We start from the raw sequence: 21,800 nt of genomic DNA, 5'->3' as shown, positions 1-21,800 counted from the left end.
CAAATGAGATTTTAATTGGCAAGGGGGTAAGACAGGGCTGTGTCTTGGCCCCCTTGCTTTTTATCTTATACATCAATGAATTAACTCATTCCCTGTGCAATTTGACAAAGGACGTTCCAATTATCAATAAGAAACCTATCCCGGCGTTACTCTACGCTGACGATGCGGTCCTTATGGGCCGCACTCCGAATGCTTTGCGTATTTTAATAACGGGATTCGTTAATTATATGTCCGATCTTGGGTTGTGCACTAACTTTAACAAATCGTTTATTATGACTTGCGGCCCTAAAAATTATAAAATCCCAAAGATTGTGATAGGTCCAAACATCTTAAAAAGCACATGCACTTTCCCCTATCTGGGTCTGTTATTCTCTAATAGTGGTTCGTGGCAACCACACGTGGCGATGGGGAGAAATAAACTCTCAAAATCGATTAATTCTATCACCTCCCTACGCCAACCGCGCCAGGCTGATGTGGTTCTTAGCCTATTACAAATTTACCGAACCCAATGTCTCCCAACTGGCACATATGGTGCAGAAGTTTGGGGGTTTTCAAACTGTAAAGCAATACAGAGTGAAGAGAACAGATTCTGTCGAAAAATCCTGGGGGGAGTTATTAGTGCACCGACCTTTGTATGTCACAATGAATTAAAATTAAAATATGTTGAGGATTTTATTAGAGCGAGACCTGCATTATTTTGGCTAAGGATATGGCTAAACTCGGCAGCTTCATTGACTCGTGAGATTATCTTAGATTGTCTGAAAAGTGACAATGCAGCCCTAATCCCATGGATTAATGCGGTAGGGAGTAGCCTTAAGAGCGTCAATTACGGTTACCTGTTCACATATCCGGATAGGATTGACGCCAATCATAAAAATTTGGTGAGAAGAGCACTCTATCAGCATTTCCAGAATGAAAGGGAAAGAGCAGTTTTTGTGAAACAATCCACAGTCGACTATTTATCAATCCAGGAATCTCATATTGTATCCCCGATGTCCCCCCAGCCTTATTTATGTAAAAAACTGGGCAGATGGACCAGATGTTTACTATTTAGATTCAGGGACAGGAGCATTATAAACCTTATCTGCTTTCCACTGGGTTATATTAAAAATTCGGAAAAACTACATTGTCCTTGTGACCGCGGTGGAACCCAGAGTATGCCCCATTTTATTTTCGGCTGTGGATTCTATATGAAATTCACAAGACATTATCTAATACCATATTGTAAGAAATATGACTTGCTTAACCACAACCTTGCCTACAGACACCTTTTAATGCTAGGATCTGATGAATTAATTTTTAGAGTTAGTAGCTTTCTTAAAGCCATTGTATGCTCACGCAGGTCGTTGAAAATTGATTAGCTCTGTTTAAACATCCACTTTGCACTTTAAAACATGTCTTGTCGGAATTTAATATATTATATCAGCTTTATTATTATAAATTTATGAGCCAATTTTCTATGTATAACCTCATTTACTGTTGTACGATGGCCTCTTTTGCACAGCCCAGTTAGTAGGTTTTTGTGTTTTCATTGCTGTCTTTTTATAAATTATATTCTTATATTAATGTTTGACGGCCCATAATTGTAGTTTTTTTGATGTGTATTTTTAAATGTTTGTCTATGTGCTTTTATGGATGGTTTGTTGAAATCCGAATAAAGTCTATTTGAATTGAATTGATTACAGTTTATTTGAAAAGTGCTCTGTTGAAACCGCCTAGGCCGCAGCATAAGCGCCCCATTTAAAATCAAACCATTGCCGCTTTCTCTGGCCACTCCCATCAGGCTGACATCACTCTCTACGCATTATCCTCAGCACATGTGAAGGAGGACTCCGACCTGAACCCTTCCTCAAAAAAACCAACAGAATCTGAAATCAACACAAAGCAGTGAGCACTTCATTGGAAGCTGCTCCATGGTGTACATCCTCTAACCTTTTACCCCCCCCCCATGCTAGTAGGGCACACCCCTGTCGCCCGTTAGCACCAGCGACCCCTGATTCTTTTTGCACAATATTTTTAAATTAAATTCTGTAATGAAACTAGAGGAAAATACATGGCATTAAAAACCGTATGCTGGTCGGAGGGCTTCACGACTAATGAAAAGAGCCTTTAACATCCGTGTTTAAAGTAATACACATTAGAGTATATTTGGAAATGTCTGAAAACATTAAAGTGAATTAAAAAGAAAACCCTGTACTAAACAGCAAGTTTAGCTGAAGGTGTCATCTTTGCTCAGCAAGATGTGACAGATTGCCTTAAAATGACCCCCGCAAGTCAACATATTTATTTTAATTTGAAAATCCGTCAGCACACAAGCCCTACTAATTGCTTTTGGTAATGCAGCTGAAAATGTAAATTTCCAATTAAAATATAATTAATTCTCACGAATGAATACCTGCTATCTCATGGAGGATGAGCAAATAGTATAGTGGCAATTAATGTTGTCTCTTATTAGCTTTATTTACATTACCAGATATAATTCATGTTTTCCTTTGTGGTGTTTTAGGGCTTGTTAAAGGTTTAAAAATAATTACGCATATTTCACCCAACCTCTGCTAAGGCAGGTCTTTCAGGTTCCTTTTAAAAGTATTCCCTTTGATGCACCGTAAAGAAATAAACAGGCATAAAGAGGCATAACAAGGATAGTCAGACATTTTGCACATTAAAATGCTAATTTGTAGGTCTCTGTAACCACGTAAAGCACACCATGTTACAATAGCCTCACTTCATCTTTTTTTAATTATCTTGTAGATATTTTGATAAATATTGCTATGGATTGTACAGTGGTGGAAAAGTTAGAAAAGCAGACAACTTACAAAACTGTGCCTGGGAGTTTAATACTCACAGGTCTAGCTGCAATTGCGATACAATGACTTGGGTTGAGTATGCTAAAATTGGGAGCGCTTGTATACACCTCTCTGCCTAAAATTGTATACTCTATAGAAGACAAATGATTTCTACAGACAAACAAACATTATCTATATGATGAGCTAAATCACCTAACAGACAATCAGAATTGTCACCCTAGCTGAGTAACTAACTACCTCAGTCAGGCAATGGCACACCCGGAGCCAGGGCTTGAAAAAATTCAGGAAGTCAGGCTATCTCAGTCTACTCACCCAGCATCTTGAACAACATCAGCATCAAATTAAGAGTTGCTCCTGCAATTGAGAAACTTTTACTCAGTGCTTTACTGCTTCCCAGCTGGGTTTGTGACATTCTAGCACCATTCTAGTTATAAATTAATACGTAGATTTTGAAAGACAAATTAGTTAGGACACACATGATAGAATAGACCTGCCCAAATTGAAATAGGGCAGTTCAACTTTACTCCTCGACGCTGGTTTATTATGAAGATCTATCAGAACATCTAACACGTGGGGAGGGAGCACGCTGACTGACATACCAACACATAGTTCACTCACTCAGATGCATTGTGGTAAATGCAGTGCATGTTAACTTAAGTTGTAAGTCTTTAGTATTCACCCTTGTTGGTGGACACAGACGTGTTTCAGGAAATGTGCCCTCTTTTAGTACGGAGTAACAACTTAAATTTGGGGGTTTTGGCAATGCTGCTCACAGTCTTCTCAGGTTTCTGAACCGCTCTTAGAGCGCAGGTGCATCCCTGAGCTCGGTAGCTCAACAACTCAACAAGGAGCCAAACACAAAACGGGAGGGAGCATGCCGCCTGGCATACCAGCAGATGGCTCACCCAGATGCAGTGTGATAAATGCAATGCATGATAGTACTCACTTTACTTCAAAGTTTTTAGTATTCACCATTGTTGGTTCAGCCTGTGCTGTGTACCGAGATATTACAGTTGGACTCAATTTAAAGGTGAGGCTATAATAGCTTATACCTCTTATTTAGGGGATCCAACTTTCATGATTGGAAGAAGAGTGATTCTTATATCAGACGTTGTGGAATTAAGCCAAGACACATGGTAAACTAGAAGGATGTACGTCGGTGAATGAAGTGAAAGTCAAACTGCTGAAGTGCCCACCTTACCTGTTACAACAAAAGAGCCTACAGTATGAGGCATAAATGTAGGATGGGTCGCAGGAATTTTAAGGGCATTGTCAATAACCAGAAACTGTCCAACTTCTTATATGAAGGTGCTTTGTTCTATTTGTAAAAAGTTAATATTGTATTTTGACTTGAAAAAAATTATGCTTAGCCCAATGGATGGTATGAATTCATTGTAGAAGATCTGTCGCTGAGGGGACTATAAAGATGGGTATCTTGAAGGACCACATCTGTGAATGGAACCATCATAGGCCATAAAAGAGAGGTTTTATGAAAGAAAAGTCCATCATAAAAACTTCTGAGATAGTACCTCCATGGATTGCTTTGAATGCTCTATCTACCCATCAATATGTGGATGATAGCTGGTGGAATGAAGGTGTTTTGTACCGACATCAGTTTTTTACAGAATGTGGCTGTAATGAGTGTATTTTCAAGGCCAAGTTAATGTAAAATTTGCATCAAAATGCTTCCAGCTAATTCTACCGCTGTTATGAATTTAATGTGTGGAATAATGTGTCATATTTAGGTGCATAATCCAGTATTTGCTGTAATTCTGATAACCATTAGAGGGTGGAGGTTCCACAATAAAGTCAACCGAGATGATCTTTCAGGGAATTGCGTTGGGGTTTTAATAATCCTATTCTAGTTGTGTGAGAGGTTTTTGCTTGGGTGCACACACTGCACTTTTGTATTTTTCTATCAAGGGTTTTGGTAAGGCCACTAAAATATTGAGTGATCAATTCTAGCATCTTCTCTTTTCCAGGAAGTTCAGCTTCAGGAGGGACATGATATCAATTCCTGATAGTTTGATTTGTCGCTATATTCAGACCCCCTCCACGAAATGTTAAGCTATTATAAATGTACTTTTTGTGGCAAATAATTGCATTTTGTGCCACATTTTATTCACATTTATTGCTTTCACCATAGTTTTGTCTTGTGATTTAAGTTAGTAGTAGTAAAGTTGTTAAAAATCCCTCACTATTCACTGCTGGAATGTTATGCTTAGAAAGGTGCTGTGAATGCTCCTTTTTAAGGTGAGCGGGGATGGTCCAGTGTACTCCCAGCTAATGAGGTGCCTGGGTTATTTTTATTATTTGTTACTGTCACATGTGGCAGTGGAGAGGCCTGCACATGGTTATTTAAATATGACATATAATCAAAGGAAGGGAAAGTATTATTAGAATAATGCAGTTTCTGTAAAGTGACCAGATACCTCCATGTCTCACGGACTGCCACATTCCAGTCCAGATTTAACAAGGGTTTTATATTTCTTTTTAACTTGAACTGTACACCATTTCTCCTATTTTGACACAAACTGGAAATGTAAATTCCTAAATGCATTTCATTGTTAAAGTACAGCCCATGATAGGAAAATTGTGTTCCTTATGGCATCTGGTAACCTTACATTTCCAGCAAGTTCACGGTTTATCTAAATCCAGCAATTTCTCTAGGAACATCTAACCCCAACCAATGATGCTAGGATTTAGAAACACAGTTTTAAGAAGGATTTCATAGCTAATGGAGGAAGGGCTGCCTTGAAAATATTTCACAGAGCTTAAGATAGTTTTTGAAAGGGAATGAGTTTGGGAGCAGTTTCCCTTTGCTGTTACAAACATATATTTAAAAGTTTCAATGACAGACATTTAACTCTATGCCGATAAAAGGTCATAAACACAAGTCAGATGACTGCTTTTGTTTTATATGCGCAGCTGAGCCCAGCGAGTCACCATTGATTGACACAAAGACTGTAGTCATTTTACCCTAAGTCCCCTCAAATTACACACCGTTAGATATGTCAAAACCTTGCCAGTTCTTAGCTCCCTCTTCATACTACTACAGGATAAATTGTAACCTGGACAACTAACAAACAAATATACTAAGGTTTAGTGTGTGTGTGTCACAGTCATGACTGCCATCCCTGATGCACTCATGAGGAAGAGACACTGACATCACGTAGTCGTTGATACTTTTTTAAGACAACACAGAAAGTTACTTCGCATGATCATTGAACTTGATGGCTGTCTCTTATCTGGTTTTCTGGTCTGTTAGTATTAAAAATGTAATGCTGTTGCATGTTAATGAATATTGTTTGATAAACTGCATTAACAGTTGCTAACTAGCAAAAGTTAGACCATATTTATTATATAAAAGATCAGTAGTCAGATGCTTAAGTTTCTGAGGATACAAAAAATGGCTACTTTTGCCTACAGTTACCAGACGCGTGTGCGTCTGTGCTGCTGTAGAAAGAGACACATGTGCTCTTCCTACAGTAGCTCTTGCATCTCTTCCGCTCTCTCTTCCCCATACTCACTTGTCTTTTCTGTTCTGTCCTCTCCATATAATAGACTGCTCCTATTTTCCATGTTCTCCTCTCTCCTTCCCCTGTTCTCGACTCCTCCTATATTTCTACTCCATTTAATATATTGTTTGGCGTCATGGTCTGTATTTATGCCCCAAGCTGCTCACACTCTCTGCCCATGTGCCCCAAGTTTCTGTCTCTCTCTGCACTTGCTCCCTGCTCCTCAAAGGAGACGTGCCTGTGCCTGTGCTCCTAATACAGTTTTCCAGATGGCCCAAGCTCCTCTCACTCTTCCCCATGTTTTTATACTTTGTCAAGCTGTCTCACCATGAGCGACAGCTCCACGGGGGGCCCAGTCATGAGCCAGAATCTCCTGGCAATGCCTCTCCAAGTACTGCAGCTTCCTGCCACATGACCACTACCTCACCCTATGCTTTCCCATTCCTTAACACTCTTTGTGTGACTCAAGTTCCTCTCACTGTTAGCCCATGTTATTTGTGCTCGGCACAATGGCGGTCCATGTGAATATTCTACAAAGCCCATTTCCGGTCTATTTATGTAGTTTGAGCTAGCTCTACCCACTGTCTCTCTACCAACGTGTCTCTACCTTCACACAAAGTGTGTGTGCTGCAAGCTTCAAATGCTGTCTGTCCATTGGCTCAAGCTCCTTGCATGCCCAGTCTCTTAATTCTGAGCCATTATCACTCTCTAGTGTGGTGGTTATAAAGACTCTACAAAGCGAAGTATATATATATTCAGGAACCACATTTATTCAGGTAACAGCAGCAGCCACGGCAAGGAGCGTTGCACTCTCAGCATCCCGATCAGAACTAAAAGCAGTTGATCGAATTCCTAAGAATGCACACTCCAAGTGCGAGGCAAACAGAACATTGAAAGAAGAACATTCAAACATTTGATAAACATCACATTAGTACAAACCCATTACATCACCTCCCCCCTTAACACAAAAAAACCAAAGTGGCGATCAGTAGGTAACAAAATCCTTAAACCTGGAAGGAAGTCTTTTAATTTGACAACCCCGCAATACATTACTATCCGATGTTCCCTCAACCGGTTCCCCAACTGACAGACTTACATTCTCACTCCTGCCCCCCGTCTGCTCATGATCATTCAACCAATGTGTCCACTCCAGATCATGCTTATTCATTGAGACTTTCTTGTCTCTAATCATTTCTGCTTGATCCTTCCTCAATTTAACTAACTGCCTTTTGTTCCACCAACCTCTGCCATCCAAAAATGCTGCACCTTTACTGACCTTACAGACTAGAACAGGATCCGAAAATACAGATTCACCTTTCTTAAACATGAATGGTTATTCCAACAAAACCCAGCCCCCCTCAGTAATCTCCAAATCTCCTTTAAAACCCTTCCTGTCAAATCTTTTCTATATATCTGCTTGTTTCTCCTTAACTGCCTTTAAGCACTCCAGAAGAGTCAACACCAACAGATAACTTACTGTCCAGCCATGCCGGAAAGAAAGAAGAGTTTGCCTTTCTGCCCCATAGCAATTCAAAGGGAGTGAAGCCAGTGGTACAGTGTGGAGAGGTATTGTAATTCCACACTTTTTTTCCAAAAATGCTCCAACATCAAGACCAGTAGCCAGGGCAGTTTGAATGCCTTCTTTAAGGACTTTATTGCCCCTTTCCACTAGACCATTGGAAGACGGGGAATACCTAGCCACTTTCAAATGTTTGATATTGTGAGTTTCCAAAAATGTACACATTCTATCTGACACAAAATGAGTTCCATCATCAGTCACTAAAGATCTAGGTGTTCCTTCCAGCAAAAATACTCCAGACCAGAGAAATCCAGACCAACTTTATCCCAAGGTTTTCCCAGAAACTCAGTGGGGTGCAAAGGTAACTTTGAAAGTTTCCAGTGCTTATCAGAAAGTAAACATTCTTCACAACCGTTCACAAGACTTCTAACCTGAGCTTCCAAAGCAGGCCACCAGTAATGTTTTATTTTCATGCATATTTTTGTTACACCCAGATGCCCCTTGTGGGCAACTTTATAATAGAGTTTCTTAGACTAACAGGAGGAACAAATGTATCCCCTCTTTGCACAAAGCCCTCCTTCACTGAAAGTTCATCAGCGACCAAAGCCAAATTCCTTAATTCACCATTTAAATTTCTTACTTCTGGCCATTTTCCAGTGGAAAATTCCACCACCTTGGAAGGAACAACATAATTTGAGCAAGCACTTCTCCAATCTGTTTCTGAAAGAACTGAACTACAATTTTCAATTGCATCCAGCACAGCAACACACTCTACCTCATCCTCATTAAAGTCTTCATCATCATCTTTTTCCATTAACATTCTTGACAGGCAGTCGGCATGAACAGTTTTGCCCCCCCGAATATGCTTCATATCAAAATTATACTCTTGTAACATAGGGGCCCATTAGGATGGCAGGCGGATCGCCCCCGCCAGGCCGGCGGTAGCCACCGCTGGACCGGCGGGGGCAATCTGCCCGCCATCCATACCTGAATGACCCCACGCCATATTAGTACGGCTGAGGGTCCGCGGCAGACGGAAAGACCGTCTGCCGCTTTTCTGCCGGTCGACTTGTCGACCGGGCGAAAAAGGGGCATGATATGGTGGCGGTGTCTGCAAGACACCGCCATCCATATCATGATGCTGTGTTGCCGCCATGGAAAGGCATGCGGTTTTTGCTGTTGTGGGCCTGTTGTGGGCCCCCAGAGTGTTGGGGGGTAGGAGGTGCACATGGGGGGTACCTGTGGTACCACCCCTCATTGCAATGCACTACGTGGAAGGCAATAAAAAAACATAATTCAAATACAAATCATTCGGATGTCCTGGGCTGGGTGATGCCACACAACCCCCTGAACCTACTCCTGTGAGTTATGGACGGGCTGGACAGATCCAGGGCAGACAAACTCCTCCTGGGCACTGCCATTATGGTAGCCAAACAAGACTTCGCCGCCACATGGAAAAATCCTGTTCCTCCAAGTTTGGCCAAATGGCGCCAAGGCGTAGTTTGGTGTGCAGTGCAAGAGAAACCATTATACGAAGCCAGGGGGTGTCCGGCCAAACATCAAAGGGTCTGGGGCAAATGGTTGGGCCAGCTGGGGTAACGGAGTCTCTTGTCCTTTCTTGGATTGAGTCCTTATATGATAATGTTGTAAGATGTGGGTCGCAATGTATGTTTGAGCACAACAGAAAGAACAGTCAACTACTGTTCTTAATTGCAATTGCTTAAGTGTGCTGTATTGTTCTCCTTGTTTTTCAAAACTCAATTAAATTGATTATCAAATACAAATAATAACACAACCCATAATATAAAATATGCAATATATCACAAATATTGATAATAAATAGACACAACGTTGATGAAAATAAAATATAATTATTGCACTTCTTACTCAAATGTAATAAAAATAATAACATGTATATAAAAACCTATTGAAACAAAAATAATAAATGACATAAATAAAACAATATTTTTACTACTAGAATGTACAGAAGTTTAGAAAAATTTTAGACTTTGGAGTGGCTAGATTTACTATTCCTACTCCACCCTACCCAACAGCAAGGTCATTGTTGGACTTTTTAGGGTTCAGGTTTACTATTGCCAATCCTAAAACGAAAACAAAAACTACAAACTAAATGTATATAATCGATTACCACTTAAAAACATTAAAATATTGAAACATATCTGTAAATATATCTACATTTAAAACATTTCTAAACCCCACTATTCTAAAACCCCGTAATTAAAAGACAAAATTACTAGAAATGATAACATTACACAATAATTAAAAACATATAATGATATAAATTATTTATTATATAATATTAGAATATAATACATTCAAAGAAATAAATAAAGTAATTCAATATTTTACATAATTTATAATGTAATGAGCCAATTAACAGAAAAAAAAATTGCCAACTTTTATAAATTATCTATTGAGTAATTTACACATAGAAGAATATGCAAGGTGAATATTCAAATTAACATATTAACTGATATCATGTTATTTTTTCTTATTTGCATTTTCAAAGGACAATGTACATTACAGAACTTTGGCTCAATCACCCATCAAGTAGACAGTATAATGCCACTACCATAGCATGTCAGGTACAGGAGGATATCAGAATGTAAGGTCTAAATCAGGTCAGCATACAGACATATTAAAGTAAAGCAACATTCATGACTTATCAGTACAAGGATCTTCCAAGAACAGCAGCATGAGCAAATTATAAACAATTAAGCCTTATTGATATTAACTGGGGAGGATGAGGTGAGTTAATTGTGCTGGACTGTTGCTGTGCCAAGTGTTCTCTCAGAGGCACCCATATATCTTTAAGTCTATATCTAATAGATAGCATCTCAGTAAACATAACAACATCAATATTACAAATAGTAGAGCTCTTAAGCCAGCGCTCCTCCAACGGGGGTGCTCCCCATCATTCAGTAGATGGTTAACTCTCTACGTGCTAGTAGCAATAGCATTGCTAACCGGCACAATTTTTGTGATATGGAATACATTTTAGAGAGACAGGTGTGGAGCTTGCCCAGAGCCCCACTCTCTGTCTCAACAACTCGGTGTGTTACAAGTGGCTGAGTTAGAAACCAATAGACGGCGAAGAAAGTTTGTACCGCCTAATAAAAACATTTGGGCCCAGGGACTGACAGTCCACCCTTCACAATTGGCAATGTCTTAATTTCCATCTCAGTCTTGCGCGACCGCCTGCCCATATCTCACTACTAACCTCAGATCATGAAGTTTTAAAAACCACCCATGTCAAATGGATCAATATAATTATGGATAAGTAGAGTAATTTGGGCATCATAACCATTTTAATGATTGCCACTCTGCAGGCAATTGAAAAGTGTAGTAATTTTGGCCATCAGTGGTCCATAGTTAGCTCTGAGGACTTTTTCTTTGTCCCCATCAATCTTGATGTCCAGGTATCGAATTGAATCCACATTCCAAATATTTGGATAGTCCAATTGAATTTTACATGTGGATAATGTCAAAGGGTATATCTTGGATTTGCTCCAATTAATCAACATACCAGTGTATGTTATGAATTTGGTAATTTCTCGAATCATTACAATCAGGTTAGCCTTTGGTCTTTGTTTAAACAGTATGATATCATCTGCATACATTGATAAAATCAAACATTTATGAATGAAAGAAAGCCCCCTGTCCACCACATGATGGTGTCTTAGTTTGCAAGCCAGAGTTTCCAATTGCAAAAAGTGGAGACAGAAGGCAGCCCTTTTTAGGTCTCGGCTAGCGAAGGCTGCGCTTGCGCTCGCGAGACATAATGACTTGGAGAAGAGGGGCTTGAACCCGCCCCTCTTCTCTCCTCTTCTCCATTGGCTGGCCTCTTAAATGCTGGCCAGCCATTGGAGAAGAGGCTTGTCTCGCAAAACAAGCCCTGTCCTTTTTGGATTCGGGGGCGTGTTTTTTCGTTGCTTTTCGCTGGGCGTGTTTAAACGCCCCCGAATCCGAAAACACGCCCCCGAATCCGAAAACGCCGCTGCCTTTCTCCGAGGCATTTCTGCTTCACCTCGGAGAAAGGCAGTGGTGTGCTTGTTTTTTCCTGTGTGCAAACGAGGGAAAAATGCCCAAATCCTACAGAACTGCTGTCTTAAACATTGGTGAAAACGGCAGAAGAGAAATCGTAACCGAAGGGAACGTACATGGCCCTGAAAACAACGAAAGACCCACGGAGAGGAAAAAAACATTTTTTTTTCTTCAGCTCCGACCGTTGCACCAAAAGTGGGTGTGTGTGATGGTGTGGTGTATCAGGTACAGCCCCCCCCCGTTCCCGGAAAGCATGTCAGGTTTGCACGTTCCGTGGTCAGTGGGGGGGGCGGCGATAGCAGATGAATGCGTGTGAGCGCCCCCACGCTTTCGGCAGGGGGGGGAGGGTTCAAGAGTCTCACCGAGTGCTCACAGCCTAACCACATGGGGAACTGCAGCCATTTCCTGCTCGCAGTAGTGAAGCCTTGCCGGCTGGTCCCCGAGTACCGAAATGGCTGCAGGGAGCAGCCACGTCTGAGTTGCGTTCCTTGTTCGCTAATTAAATTTCTTTCTTTGCTGATCACTTCTAATAGGCTCGGACGGGAATAATTATGCGGAGACATTTCATGGCCTGCCGGATCAGGAATTCCCAGGGAGTTAGTGACAGGCCTTTCAGTCGCCGGAAGCTTTCCCCCGGCGCAGAACAAGGCCCAAGCCGCGGCCCCGGGGGGAGCCGGGAGCCCAGCCTGCTCCCACTGTCACTCACACCCCGGCCTCCTCCTCCTCGGCGTCCCCACCCCTCCAATTCCCTCCCCTCCACTCCTCTTCACACCCACTCACTCCCCTCGCCCCTCCTCCGAATTCCGCCACCACCCCCTCCTCCACATAGCCGATTCTACCCCCTCCCGCCCCCTGCTCCCTTTCTTGCCGCTGGCAGCCGCTGCGGGGGACCTCCAGCCCGGCCTCCACACTCACAGAATGAGCTTCTCTTGAAGGGCAGCTGTCGACGCCCCTTGATCTCTGATCCCCGAACAAGTGACTTTTTTTTTTTTACAATCCCAGTACTTTGGTATGGCCTATTTCGACTGTATCTGCATTTTATCCTTCCTGGCACACCACTGACCGCACTCCCGCCAGGTTAGCCCCGCCCTTTCGTCCGTGTCTGGTCTCGCGCGGCACTCTCTCATGTTAATGAATGTTTTATCACACTAGGTGTACTTCTCAATGGAGGTCAGCGATTGTTTAAATTGTCATGTAAGCCCCTTTCATGTGAGCCTGTAGCAATCACAGAGTACGGACAGCGGCGGGGGCCAGGTTCCTGCCCAGAGCAGCCCTCTCATCGGAGCATGCACACCCCCTGGAGTCCCCACTCCCAGTAAATACATCGGGTGTCTACTCTCTGTCGACACGATTTGTATGCAGGCCGTTGGGGCCTGCTGCCTTCTGGGACCCCACTGCATATATACAAGGGTGCCCCCCTCCTGTGAATACTCTACATTTACAGGTGTCATTGCCGGGGGCACGGTGGGTGGCAGGACTGCTGTTCTCATCCACATTATAATATCCGCCGCCTCCTCCAGGCCCCAGTATAAACAAGGGGTGTTCGCCTCCTGAGAACAGACACCATTAAGAGGAGTCATGTTGGGGGGGGAGAGGGGGGGCTCGGTGAAGGGAGAGTGGCAACACTCCTACCCTGGCACTACTCTAACCCTCATTATAATATCACCCCCTCTCAACCCCCTGTAAACAAGGGTGCCCCCCTCTGCATTTACAGGTGTGGTGTGCAGGGCACGGTGCAGGGAGGGTTGCAGACTGATGCCCTGGCACTATTCTCACTGCAATATTATACCACACATCCCCCCGGAGGACTCATATAAACTCCTGGGACAGGCACCATTAACAGAATAGGGGCAGAGAGAGGAAAGGAGAGCTGTGACAATGCTCCCCCCAGCATCTCATCTCACCCCTGAACCCCTCCCTGCCCCCCTCCAGGTTCTCCACACCTCACAGTGAAAGCCCTCGCTCGTTTTGCCACCTTGATGTTTTCGGGGGTGTTCGACGTGTTTCGGCTCACCCACGTCTTTACTTCAAGCAGTGACTCCTAGGGGCCAAGACAGAGCATTGGTGCTTTCACCAGGTAACAGCAGAACAAGTGCAGCGGGCAGAGCAGGTCTGCGAGATTACTGCGCGCCGGGCTGTCTGTGGCTAAAGCACCTATCTTGACACTGTATGCTACTTGTTCAGCGTGTGTGCTGAGCAGATAAATAAATACATACAGTATGCACCACAAACACCTGTCTTATCACAGGGTTCCTTGTGGATGGAAGGTGCGGGCACCCCATGTTGCCCACCACACTGTGCATGCCTGGATCAGGGGCACCCATGGGCACACCTCCATGACAGATTCGGATGGCCCCGGGTGAAGGGGGCCTGCAACGACCCCCTGAAGTACGATTCCGTCAGCCATTTTATCTCACGGAGACCGAGGCAAAGCAGCTGTCCAAATTGTGCATCGTACTCGCTTGGTCGGAATTTGCTCCATTGCGAGGCATGATTCGGCTATGAACGAATCATACGGACAGGTTCGGGTCCAGGAATCGATTGGGTCGACATGTACGCTATCTTTGCATCGTACTTGGTCGTTCAAACCTGTGTACGATTCAGTCGGAAACAAGGGCTATGGATCGGATCCGGGAAAGCCAAATCCGATTCCAAATGCACTCCGAATGACATCGGAATCGGACCCTATGAGTGAAGTGCCTTGCTGCTGTGCCATTCAAGATTCTGTAGTTCATTTGGGCAATTGGTACCACCTTCATATTTTGTACTAATGTGGCTTCTGCAGGGCCATTGTTTCTAATGGTAGGGAGTAGCGCTGTGACAGCAATCCTAATTAAGTTTAGTAGCAAACTCACAGGTGTGCTTCTTGTTGGTCGCCTAATGTAATATTTGTGCCACAAGACATTATTATATTCTATAACATAGACCTACATGATTATAAAACCCCAATTTTTTACGCCAATCAATGTAATCATAATATTATTGATTCTTTCATGACACCTTCCTTTTAATTATATAACTACAGATGTGCCGAACTAAATTCACAAGTACACATTAATTCTATATGTATCACATATGTGAAGGCTCCATTTTTATTATTTATAATCAAACCTTTTTTTGCAAAAGTTATGCAACTGAATAATCTATGTTTTTAAGCTCCTTTTAGAGAGATGACTATTGTCACCTTTGGTGAGGCAAGTTATTATATCTGTTAGGATGGAAATATCTATGGGGTCTATTACGATACACGGGACCGACCGCCAGAGGTGCGGTGGTCCTGCTAGGCCCATTAGGATGCAACCGCCACCCTTGCGGTCGCATCCCGCATATTTTACATTGCGGTGGGGATGCTGTAAGCGGCACCCGCCTCAATGCAAAATATGCATGTTGTGCATTGACATGCACAACGTGACAGGCACCTCGCAGTGCCTGCCACCTTGTGTATGCCAATGAAGGGGGGTGCCACAGGTACCCCCCAAGTGCAGCACCCCACCTCCCTCCCCTCCCAGGGGCCCGTAACACAATTGCACATCCTAATATGGATGGTGGTGCACAAATTGAGGGCCTTTTCCGCTAGGGAGAAACAGGAGCATCAGCGGGCGGATCGCCACCGCTGGGACGGATCCGCTCAATATGCTAATAGGCCCCTATGTTTCTACAATAATCTTATTCTCATACCGCATTTTGCGATGCAGCGCGCGCAACGAAATTCGTTTTATTCATTTAAATGTGTACTTACCTCCGTTCATCCATATTCCGGTGTTTACATTTCCCCACCCTGCCCCTCCCCCGCCCCGCCTCACTGCCCCACCGAACTCCCTCCACGAGCCGCTACTGGTTAGATGTCCATGAAGATATGACACTTGGTGGCATTGGCCAGTTTATCGAAGTCACACATAAGTCTACCATATCAAGCATGTGAAAAGAACAACACTTTTTAATCTGGCTGCTATCAAGAATAGCAGCAGATAATACTGTGTCACCTTCTGATTGGGATCCAAAACCATGTGACAAAGATTGGAAGGACTGCTAAAGTATATGCCGAACACATCTATCATATGACAAGTTAGGTTTATGATGTGTAGTTTTGCAAAAATGGACTTTGTACTGCAGGGTCATCATGAAGCCCCCGCTTTAGCAGTGACCACAGGGGGGGAGCTTTTGATGGGTATCTTCTGTCTGCAACTCATCAGACAAAGGCTCATAAATAACGTGAAAAGGTGGGTGGGTGTGTGTGTGAGTGAAAGACTGAAAGGATAGATGGATGTGTGAGTAAAGGGTGGATGGGTGGATGAATACGTCAAAGGATGGATGAATGGATGGATGCGTGACAGGGAGAGAGGATGGATGAGTGGAAGGGAGGGTGGATGGATGGATGAAAGGATGGATGTCTAAGTGAAAGAAGGGATGGATGAGTGAAAGGGAGGGTAGATGGTTAGATGAGAGGATGGATGAATGAGTGAAAGGATAGATGGATGGATGGATGGATGGATGGAGGCACACAGTGGATAGATGGACGAAGTGAAAGGATGGATAGATGGATGAGCAAAAGGATGAATGGATGGATGAGTAAAAGGATAGCTGCTGAGTGGTGGATGGATGGGCGAGTGGAAGAATGGATGGGTATATGGATGAATGAATGAAAGGATGGATGGATGTAAGGATGGATGAGTGAAGGAATAGGTGAAAGGGGTGAAAGGGGGGGTGGATGGATGGATGATGAGGGAAAGAATGAACAGTTGAGTGAAAGAGGATAAATGAAAGGGTAGATGGATTGATGAGTGAGTGAAAGTGTGGATGGATGAGAGAAAGGATGGATGATGAGAGAAAGTATGGATGGATGTATAGATAAGTGAGTGAAAATATAGATGGGTGGGATTAGTGAAAGGAAGGATGGACAGATGAATGGAGTGAAAGGTGGAGGGATGAATTAGAGAAACGCTGGATGGATGCGTGAAAGGATGGATGGGTGAGAGAAAGGATGGATCGGTGAAACAATAGATGGATAAGTGAAAGGGGGTGGATGGAAGGATGGATAGATGATGGATGGATGGGTGAGTGAAAGAAGATATGGATGAGTGAAAGGGATGGTGGATGGATAGGATGTGGCAGAAGGGGAGAGAATGAGATTGAACGGGCTAGAACAGTCGATCTCAGACCTGGCGAACTCAGCAATTACGCTCAACATCCTGTGATTCTGGGCAAATCACTTAATTTCCCCGTGCCTAGTAAAAAATTAATGTGTCCTTCTGTAACGTAACTAGTGCTCATGTAAAACGCTCTGATACCCGATACCTTTGAGTCTAGTTCGTACTATATAAAACTCCGGGAAATAAAATAGATAAAAGGGTGGATTGAAGGACTTTATTTGTGAATGTTAACAAATTGTCACTTGGGAATTGGTAACATCCGATTGAGCTTATTTGCAAACCACTAATTTAATGCTATGTTTCTTTGTACACTGTGATTTGTGATCCGCAACTGCAATTTGTTATTAGCTGCAGTTTCAAAAATTGATAAGCTCAGTACAAGTGCTTCATATTTCGGTTCTCCAAAATTCTTTCATGTCTTATTGTATGTTTTTTGACTTGTATGTCAGATGGTCTCCCCACACTACTGTACGTGGTGCATTGCATCATACTTGAAAAGCATGACCCTGCCCGTATATCACTTTCTCCCATATTAAAAGTGATGCACCAGCGGAGCAAGGGGCTTGTAAACAAGCCCATTGGTGTTTTTCCTCTAGCCTTTTGGCACAATACGTTTCTCATAATACACAAAGCATATTGGCTATATTTGTGGGCTTGTGCACCTGGTGCTCGTTGACGAGGCTAAGTGTAGTGATGACGGAGTGCAGAAGTAGACTCGCTGCAGCCGTGCAAGGACTTGGTGAGGTGGAGAAGTCAATTCAGCTGAGAGGCCTCCAGTTTGGTCATTACCAGGTCAGTTATACCGGAGCGGCTGAAGTGACTCCGCAGTTGAAAGAGAAGTCCTGCTTAACTCTAAAATTTAAATTGCTGGATATTCATTAAACTTCTGGTATAAAGTGATTGTTTTGGGTTCCACCAGAGAACGCTCTGTGACCGCAGCTGTCAAGTATCCCAGGTTCATGCGTGACTACTTAGATCAGACACATTTATTGGTAGAATTCTGGGACATGAAATGAAATCCAGTATTTGTAAAGCGCACAATTACCCGAGGGTGTCAAGGCGCAGGAGGCCGTCAGGAAGATTAAGCAAGCTATTGCCCAGAGTCACATGGTGCTAGACTAACTTGCCACCAGCACCGGGGAGTGAACCGTGAACCCTGTGGTCCAGAGTCAGGCACCTGGCTGCTTTGCTACACCTCTTCCTGGCCTACCTAGACACACATGGAACAGGGAAACTTTACAGCTATGCAGTGGTCTTTCTTTTTTTTTATTCTGTGTTTCGAGTTTAGGGGCTATTGGTGGCAGGGGTGGTGGCTCAGTCACAGCAGTGCATTTATTAAGCTAGTAGAGGATCTACCCACCTCCTGAGCTCTAAGAAAATTCTGTTATGATCCAGTAAGACCTAATTTTGTTACTTCTTCTAGACTTTTGAATTTTTGCGTTTTTTACGTACATGGATGGTCTTGATCTCATAACCAACTATGCCAAGTCACACATTATGGTGGTGGGTGCTAGGAACACCAACACCACAAATTTCATAGGGAAGGGAAATTTTATCACCAAGGTTGTGCATTTTTCTTATCTGGAGATACTTTTTGATTCCCGACTTACCTGGCCACCCCTTCTAAAGAAAATGTCTTTCAGATTCAAAGCAGCGGTCAGTGGTGTTGGCCTCTTGGCTAAACGTTTGGGCTACACTAACATGGAGGCTATGATTAAAGTCTTTAGGGCCAAGTGTGTGCTGTTGGCATGGTATGGTTGCACAATTTGGGGCCATGTACCTGCATCCCAGATTAAGGTGGTCGGAAATTAAATTTTGAGACGCTTGTTCAAAGTACCAGCTAGCAGTGCTTCTGATTTTCTGCAACACGATCCATCCCTGTGCACTGGCGCACGATTGACTGCCTAGCGCCAATGTAGACATGCATGCACAATGATGCGAGGGTGCCTGCGTTGCAGGGATGATAGTTTTTGTGCAGGAAGGGACACCTTCCTGCACAAAAGCAATCATCAATGCATTTTACTCCTTCTATGTGTGCCGCAGAATGTAGCACACATAGAATGAGCGAAACACAAAGAGAAATAAAGGTATTTCTCCTAGTTGCATCACTTTAACATCTCTTCTGGGGAGGCGTTAGAATCTAACGCATTCCCAGGTTTACAAAACCAAGTAAATCCGGGAATGTGCCAAAATCAATGGGTGTTGCGTGGGAACACCTACAGCAACACCCATGGAATGTTCCTTTCACACAGGGTAATGCATAAACGGGGGGCATATTTACAAGGCCATGAAATGTCACGCAGGGTGGCTTTGTTTGCCTTGTAAAAATGGCTCAGCATTGTGCGCCAAAAAGTGATGCTCCAGTGGTACAGGTGCCTCGTAAATATGCCTCACACTTTTTACACCTTTAGTGCATTTTAAGGTTAAGAATGGAAAGATGTCCGATCGGTAAGTGGAAGTATGAGGCCAAATTTAACGGTGGAAAATGAATAACATGTTCAGATTTGTGACAGTCTACTGGGAGAAACTTCACGCCCAGTAAACCTTCCCCTTTGTATTGCTTGAGATACAATCATCTGTTTATTGGAAACAGCCAGGGAGTTTCCAGCCACAAAAACAACAAGGAATGTGTCAATGTTGAGTTCTCCTTTCAATAATTCTACCTCTTCACCTACAACTCCTTAGAAAAGTAAACATCTGGTAAAATACACATCAAAGTGGCAGTTCACGGCCACAACCCTTTAATATATGTTATGTTTTTATATTTTTGCTGCCCTCTCTGAATCCTGATGGATTTGAAACATTATGTTTTTGTGGGATATATGACGTTACATTCCATTGTAACGCATGCCTTTACCACTCATGCATTATAACTTGAATGCCATTACAACGCAAACCTTTACCACACATGTTATTTCAATTAATATGCCTTTACCACTCACGTCTTTACAACACATTTTGTTGTAAAAGCATGTATGTTAAAAGTATATGCGTGGCAAAGGTTTTCCTGACCCCTACACTAAACCCTAATCCCGGTCCATGGCGTACCCCACCACTTGGCCCCCAATACTACGAAAAAAATACCCTTCCCCTGCCCTGAACATTTAAACCCTATCCCTGTGCAACACCCCCTGTCCACAAGCCCTTCCCCTACCCATAATTCTAAATCACTACCCCAGTGCCCCACCCCTGTCCCCCAGCCCTTCCCCTAAACCGCTAACAGTAGCCTCCGCCCCAAGCCCAAATCCCTCTTACGTCTCTTCTTGTGCAGGCATCTCCTCTGAGGAGCGGTGCACATCATTATGATGAAGCAGAAGAGTCTCTCCATTTCCTCTAAAGACATGGATTGCCTACCATCACAACTGTTTCCACGCACATGCCTTTATTTCTACACACATGCCTTTACTATACATACTTTTACAACTAAATTTGTTGTAAAGACATGCGTGTTAAAAGCATATGCATAGTAAAAAAACTGTGCAGTAAAGGCTACATGTTGTAATGGAGCATGCGTTGTAACACGTGTGTTATAATGGCATGAGTAGAAACAGCCATGTTGTAATGGGTGTTTCCCGTATGTGTGTGACTTCAGGACCCTAGATGGAAATCAATGAGTAGTGTATATAGCAAGGAAAGTAGGCCAGAGGTTAGAGAATGGTAGTAATGTGAGATCATTTTTAGGTCGAGACTAGGCAGCATGCATGCACTGTCTGCAAGGCCTGCTGTAATCAATAAAACTACTTTATCCCCGCCCGTTGCTTACCATTAGCTCACTCCAGCATCACTCTTCTTTGCTGCCTCCTGTCTGGTTCTGCAGCTGATACCTCACTTCTGTTAAAGTCTGAGGAGCACCCGCTAAGTACAGCCTCCATACGCTTTCAGTGCTTTCCTGTTGTGTGGGAGAACTCTTTTTCATTTGCTGCTGCTCACCCCAGATCAGAGACCTTTTCTTGCACTGCGTGGGCTCATTAGTCTTGAGTAGCTGCCTGTTTGTCGCCATCGTTTTTGCCTTATCATGCACTACAAGCCCTGCTCGTGTCTTCGGTGCCATGCGAGTTCAGCGTCCATCTTTTAAAAAAAAAAATGTTTCCTGCTCATTGCTGTCTAATCTCCCCGTGCGGTGACATCCCCCTACCACAATCTCCTATCACTGCTTGTTTCACTTTTCCAGTCACTGCTCTCTTTCCTGTGAGATACAGTCACCACCAAAGAATGCTGCTGCAGTATCCAATGCTGGACTTTTAGAGCATCGTGGCCCGGCGTAGGAGACAGCAACATACTTGCCACACATCTAATTTCCAATCAAGTAAACACGCATTTTATAAACGTATTTAATTCGAGTGAATCTGCTTTTTTAATATAAATACTTGTCATCTTCTTAATTGTACTTTTATCGTTTACAAATAAACATACATTCTCTTTATGAAGCTCATTAGGCCAAGAAATAGTCTTGTTTTAGTCCTTCACCTCTGTCTATGGAAGAAGCAGTCTCTTTCATCTCCCAGCATGCTCTGCTCTCGGAAACTGGTTGTGGTGAGTGTGAGCATTGGTGGTCATTAATTCTTTTGTTTATGCGGTTACCGGTTGACCATTTTAAGAGTTGTGATTTTGTGAAATTCTGTAGCCGGTTTCGAGGAGTGCAGGAAGGTGGGGATACTGGGTGTATGAGAAGTGGGACCCTGCCGAGGATCTGAAAAGCCTTCTGTATTGTGTTTAAATAGGTTTACTGCATAGCACCCGG

Source organism: Triturus cristatus, chromosome 5_1 (genome assembly GCF_964204655.1).
Source record: "Triturus cristatus chromosome 5_1, aTriCri1.1, whole genome shotgun sequence".
In the NCBI taxonomy this organism is placed as follows: domain Eukaryota; kingdom Metazoa; phylum Chordata; class Amphibia; order Caudata; family Salamandridae; genus Triturus; species Triturus cristatus.
Note: the sequence above shows the minus strand (reverse complement) of the source record.